Raw genomic sequence first — 6944 nt, forward strand, 5'->3', positions numbered from 1 at the left:
TCTGCCTCGATTGACGTCACAAAAGGCGGAGTCACCCCCTAACAGTTTTTTTTACATATTTTAAAATTTTAAACATATAAATCGTGATAAACAATTACTAAAACAGTTGTTTTATTGTTCATTAACATATAGTCTTATGTTTGAACAATATATATATTTATACTTCCGGATGAGTTTAAAAGTTAATGACACGCAACGATACAAGCATTACATTGTGCACAACATCCAAACCAACCATCAGACCTACAGCGTGCTGAAAACATGCAAAGGGGGCGTTTCATCCAATATGGCCCCTCACGGTAGGGTTAAACATGGACTATAACGGTTCTCCTACATTAAAATCACTATGAGAACTTGTTTATGTTGTGTTCAGCTATCAATTCATTGTTGTGGTCATGTTTTTCTCCAAATAATTTTGCTACAATTTGACCGAAAAAATTTGACCTCGATTCTTCGATTTTGAAATTTCCCGCCCTGTACTTGTTCCCGGCTATTAAACCAACACTGAAATCCAAGCGGATTTGTAAACCAGCGGACGTCATGAACGCGGTCAAAAAATGGTGACGTCACACCCATGAAGCAACGAGAGTAAACAAAGATTACGCCATGTTACTCCGTGTGTTGTGTATGCGTTTTCATCCACACTACAGGCGTGCGTGTGTGCTACGAAGCTTTTTGTTTTCTAGTGTATCAGCTATAAATACTGCCGACTATTTGGTTGTTTGTGGATGCACTAGAAGTTTCAAAGTTTGTGTAAGAAGCCTGGATCGATTCCGAAATTTAAACCTCTAAACATCGAGAGAATTCAGGGGGATCTTCTACCACCAGGCCCCAGCCAGTGCTGCTTGTGCATGCTACGAGTACGACGTCGACGGGGTCCCTCTGCCGTGGCCCTGGTCGCAAGTGGCCGTGGAACAGCAAAAGAATGAAGTGGCATTACAGAAAAGAGAGGGAGAAAAGCCTGGTAAGTACTTGTTAATAATTTTTAAAAATCTACTACTGAGAAACTATCTCCATTATTAATTCAGGCCCAATACATGCACATGTATTTGTAATAAGAAAAATAGTAAACAATCTCTACCCTTTTCATGCAAGGAACAATCATCTTGTTGTCAAATGACACGATGTGCATGCTCTGAATCTGACCCGACTACCATAAAATAGCTACATAGTGTATTGACTCTGTTGAGTGATGAATCCATGTAGCCACCCAAGTGCTTTTGTCATGTTTATGCCCTGGTTTACATTTTCTGGCTTGTTCATGCTCAACCAATGTGTGAACACTATATTAATCCATTTAAAAAGTTGATTGTTACAGTTAACAGTTTATTGGCCTCACCGACATGTATTTATATTGGTCTATACTGGATTGCTGGACATTGTTTTAGCCAAAGCTGCCTAAGAATTGTTCGCTTTTTTTTTTAAGGCACAGCTCAAAAATATGTTCAAACTCCCATCCATATAATTGCCCATCCATGGTCATTCAGATTGTTTTCTCTCCTAATTCAGGAATTACCAATTCCAGAGAAGTTTAGTGTGAAGTTTTCCTATAGCTGTGTTTATTGGCTTGGCACGGTTAATTACATGGAGTGTTTACTATATTTGCATTTGTAAAATAAGGCCAGTTCTTTTTCAGCACTAGTTTTTTAATTTATTTATTTATTTTTTGTTTTTATATTTTTTTGTACAGAAATAACTCGCAGCTCTACACTACAATGAGAATGCAGGACGAAGACAATGCAGGACGGAGACATGCTAGCCAGAACTAGAAATGGAGACCTAAGATTCTCAATAGCACTTTAGGTTAGTAGTAGGCCTATGCATGCAAATTTTCAGAGGATCAGATGATTTCTTAATTTTTAGTTTTTCAGCTGCCCCTTTGAAAACTGTTCACGGTGGAGGGGGGGGGGGGGGGGGGGAGGGGATGGGGTGTTGAATCGCAAGAACCCCCCCCCACCCCGATCTGTACCTGAACAGTTTTGTACTAGGTGTAGATCTGGGGGAGGGGGGTGGTTGGAGGTCATGTTTTCTATCAGACATAAAGAAAACCTGCCCCTTGGTTTTGTTGCATGTGGACTCCTTTTGTTCTGGTTTTGCGTTAACTTCTGTAAGGTTCTTTTCAAAACTACGCCAACTCAAAGAGAGATTGTCAGTCTGTGGTGTTACGTCAAACCTTCCGAGATTGTATTTCTGCCTTGTAAATTTTCAAGAAATCCCACATAACGATGATTTGGTTTTGTTTTTTATTTTTCATTAATAAGATACGCAAAGAATGCATGCACAATGCACTTGTTCATTGTCAGCAGGGTGACAAGACATGAAAACAACTCCATCCGCAGCTGATGTGTAACCCCCGTGTCATTGACATCAACCTTCACCAGCCTGAAAAGGATGCAGCAGTTTTTTTTTTTTTTTTTTTTTGGGGGGGGGGGGTGGGGGTTCAAAGGTAGTGGGTTCAACTTTGTTTGAAGAAAGAATGACCTGTGCCCAGTTTCATGGATCTGTTCACCACCAAATTCTGCGCTTATGATCACCGAGAACGGTGATTACGTCCAAACGTCCAAACGTCCAAACGCTAAATTTCTGCGCTTACTTTGTAAGCGTAGAATGCCTGGTATAAACCAAGTATGCACCCATGACCCGCAAAAGCCAAAATTTGCTGGTATCCTTGTGAAACACGCTTGACGTAAGCACAGAATTTCCTGCTTCCGCAAGTGTCGATTCTTTGTTTACAGTAAGCAGATCCATGAAATTGGGCCCTAGCTTGTACACATTGATGTGGGTTTTTATTTTATTTTTTATATATATATATATATTTTTTTTTTTGGGGGGGGGGTAACCAGGGTAGTACAATCAACTTTGTTTAAAAACAGAATAACATGGTCTGTACACAATGATTTTATTATATTCTTTTAATGTACAACTTAATTTACAATTTACAAAGAGAACCACAGCTAACTAGGTACATAACATGGCTTAGGTTTTCTTTTTTAGGGGGAGGGGCGTTGACAGGGTTGTATAGTTAACTTTTTTTGATGACGGAATGTTCAGATGATTTCGCTATCACTAGGTAACCTTTTTTCAATTTTGATAATTAAAACTGAAAAATAAACTATTGTCGTTTGCAAATACATACAGTTTTAGTGTTGTCGTTATTATGGAGGTGTACATGTAGGCTTCTCTTTTTTTGTTTTGTCTTTATATTTCTGCTAACCAAGTTGAATGTTGTTACCATGTTAATCATAGTGTATTGTTGACAACAGGGGACAAGTTTATTGCACATACGTGCTAAATTAATCAATTTGAACCACACACCTAATTATATAAGCCAGAGTAATTTACATTTTGTGTCTTTCAGAGGAGTGGGTGGTTCAAATTAAATTAATCAATTTGAACCACCCACCCCTCTGAAAGAAACAAAATGAAATAATATACATGTACATTTATACGTAAATTATTATGGCTTATAAAATTATTTCTCACTCCCTCCGGATCATTATAACTTGGAAAATTTTTACGACTGAAGACAAATAAACCAAAGCAAAGCTGCCTAATCCGTTGGTGGATACGAAAATCCTTCCACTGTACTGTACACTAGGGTTTGGAAATGTCCTTCGTGTTGCTGCCACCAAACATGATGTCAGTGGCAGCAGTTGAACGGCCAAGATAGTCCTAAGCTCACCACTTGCTGATATTCAACATTGCAGTGTTTTCTGTAAAACAAACAAAAGAATTCATACAAAATTATTAACAAAAGAATGCATACAAAATTAATAACAAAAGAATTCATACAAAATTATTAACAACAGATTTGTGGTTTGCATGGTGAAGTGTTAATATTGCATGTGTGTACCTGAATTGCTTTAAACCTATACCCATGCCAGAAGGCAATCATAATCCAAAGTAACAGTTACATACATGTACATGAGATATTTGTGTAGATGCACATAATATGTCAACCACCACGCAGTTACTTGGTGGAGAAAAACAACAACATAGGTAATCTACAATATCAGTTTAAATTGATAATGTATGGATTTTGCCAACAAAGTATAAAACGCAAGACAAAAATTACCCCTCCCCTCACATTTTTACTGCCTAAGTCAGTGCATGTGTTGTTCACGTACATGTATTATAACGTGAATGGAGGTAAACAATAAACCTTGTCCATCATGTTCGTTCATGTTTTAATTTAGTTAAGGATAGCCTTTAACTATTTTTGGGAGCAGAAATAAACTGATCAAACGAAGCATCATTCAGTATAATTCATGAAACGTTTTGTGGCCTTACCAGTCTGTCTTTAGCCGTCGATCATCAGGGTTTGGCTCATTGTCTTCGGCCTGACGATCATCGTCTCCGGGCTGGTTAACTACATGTACTCATAACACGTCTTCGGCTTCTCTCTCGTCCGGTGAGATCCCCTTATCGCTAGAGCCCTCACTTTCCTCTGAAGTGCCTCCCTGAAATGCCTTTTCCTCATCTATACTGTGGTTTTCCCAAGACCCGCTGCCATCGGACATTTTCGCTGTTTTTTGTGTCAAAAAAATGCAGCTTATAGTGTCCGATGTTATTCCACATTCAATGTACATGTAAAATGCACGCACACGATCGACCTGACACACTGTGTACAGAGCTTCGGTACGTGGTGTGACGTCACACACTGTGTATGAATGGTTCGTGGGTCACCGGCTTTTGCCGAAACTGAGTTTTCTGGGTCGGAGTACGCCGCGCGAATTTGTGTTTTTTTTGCATAAAGGAAAAGGTTTTATTGAATACTACTAAAATATCAGTCCTTATTTTACATTTCTTGTACAAAAATAGTAATATTGGCTATATCAATAATCCGTTATAGTCCATGTTTAAACACCAAAATGTTTCGTAATGTCCCATGTACTCTTATTCAATCGTTTCTAACATCAGATACCTCGTAGGGATGAAAATTGATTGCAGGGAATCCATAGGTTACTCACATTACACCGATCTTAAATAGCATGATTCAATTGTCCCCCAATCGAAGTTATTTACCCGTAATATAATATACCGTCCGATCCTGCCCAGTGGATCCAACATGTAAATTATTCCCTGAGGCTCCTCGGGAGTTAAGTTAATGACACACGCAGATACGAACATTACAACGTATAACAATTCAAACGTAACCCTTTACCATAAACTGATCAAAAGCTTTCCAGTGTGCTGACATCAAACCATGGGGACATTGCAACTAAAATGGCCACGCGGCGCAGGGTTTACAACAACTAGGAATCGTCTTCCCCCTCTACAAACAAGTTGTATTATGTCATTTTCTCCGTCGGATACCTCGTAGGGATGATTATTGATCAATATGGGATCCATAAGTTACTCACATTACACCGATCTCAAATAGCAGAAACTCAGTTTTCCGAACGATTTATGCAACCCGATATGTTGTAATTCATTAATGGTATGGAGGACGGAAAGTGGCCATCTGCTTTCCTGGTATCGGAATAGCAGAAAAGCAGTTTTTATGTTTTCTGTATGAGAAATGTTCTCCTTTTCTACGTTTCTGCTACCTGAAAAGCAGGTTTTACTTTTTTTCCTAATGCTTGCGGACGAAAAGTGGTCATTTGCTTTTCTGCTACCAGAATAGTAGAAAAGCAGATTTAACGTTTTGTGAAAATGCAAATGGCCACTTTTCGGCCACCTACTGCCTAGGTAAAATGTGATTTTCCGGTATCTGAAAGGAGAAAAGGAGATGGCCACTTTTCTGCCGCCCGAGTAAAATCTGCTTTTCAGGTGGCGGAAAAGCAGAGAAATAGAAAATGTCATTTTCACAAAACGTTAAATCTGCTTTTCTACTATTCTGGTAACAGACATGCAAATGGCCACTTTTCGTTCGCCAGCATTAGGAGAAAAGGTAAAACCTGCTTTTCTGGTAACAGAAAAGTAGAAACGTAGAAAATGCATTTTCACAAAACGTTCAATCTGCTTTTCTGGTAGCAGAAAAGGAGAAAAATTCATGTAAAACAACCATAAAATCTGCTTTTCTGCATTTCTGATACCAGAAAAGCAGATGTCCACTTTCCGTCCTCAATAGTTCTAACCCAGATTACAAGCGTGCCATAACCTACCAACAGAGGCAGGGTACATGGGAGACGATTGCAATCTGTGTTAAGGGAACTGTGCATCTTCTTGCCCCGTTTTGTCGTTAACTACTGGCACGAATATGATGTATCGGGTGCTCACTTAAGCATTGTAGCATGAAAGTACGGCAGGTAACAGACACATTAATCAAAAGTAGGAACTCGAAAATAATTGACCCTGTTGAACTGGTGTGTTAATTTCAAAAACGTTGTCTAACAATTAAAATCGTTCGTTGTCTTTGTTAAAGTGAAGGTACACCTTTCGTAATTGTCAAAGACCAGTCTTCTCACTGTGTGTATCCCATCATAAGCATAAAATAACGATAAGCCTGTGGAAGTTTGGACTCAATCGGTCAGCAAAGTTGCGCGTAAATGATGAAAGAAAAAACACCCTTGTTGGACGAATTTGTGTGCTTTCATATAGGAATAAAATACTTCTAGCTAGTATTTTAGTATTTTGGTGAGAAATTACCATTATCTCAAAAACTACATTACTTCAGAGGGAGTCGTTTCCCACAATGTTTTTCACCATCTACAGCTCTCCAATGCTCGTTACCAAGTCAGTTTTTAAGTTAACATTGTTTTGAGTAATTACGAAACATGTACCTTCCCTTTAAACTTGGACTATTTATTTTTTTTTCATGCAGCGTTCGTTGCATTGACGTAATAAAACCATATCGATATAAAAAAATATTACAAAAGTTCGTTTCATTACGAAGTGGGGAAATACCCGGTCAGGATGGCCGAGCGGTCTAAGGCGCTACGTTCAGGTCGTAGTCTACTCTGTAGGCGTGGGTTCGAATCCCACTCCTGACACTTTTTTTA

General features: G+C 38.8%; 1 long non-coding RNA gene and 1 other non-coding gene across 2 annotated transcripts; both read left to right on the forward strand.

The window, feature by feature from the left end:
* Nucleotides 1-688: 688 nt before the first annotated feature.
* On the forward strand, nt 689-2405 carry LOC117299453. The gene is made up of 3 exons (XR_004520077.1): nt 689-964; nt 1691-1803; nt 2262-2405. It is a non-coding gene; the product is annotated as an uncharacterized LOC117299453 (long non-coding RNA).
* A 4447-nt stretch (nt 2406-6852) lies between these two features.
* On the forward strand, nt 6853-6935 carry Trnal-cag. Its single transcript has one exon. It is a non-coding gene; the product is annotated as a tRNA-Leu (tRNA).
* The last annotated feature ends 9 nt before the right edge of the window (nt 6936-6944 follow it).

The sequence above is a fragment of the Asterias rubens genome, chromosome 14 (genome assembly GCF_902459465.1).
Source record: "Asterias rubens chromosome 14, eAstRub1.3, whole genome shotgun sequence".
In the NCBI taxonomy this organism is placed as follows: domain Eukaryota; kingdom Metazoa; phylum Echinodermata; class Asteroidea; order Forcipulatida; family Asteriidae; genus Asterias; species Asterias rubens.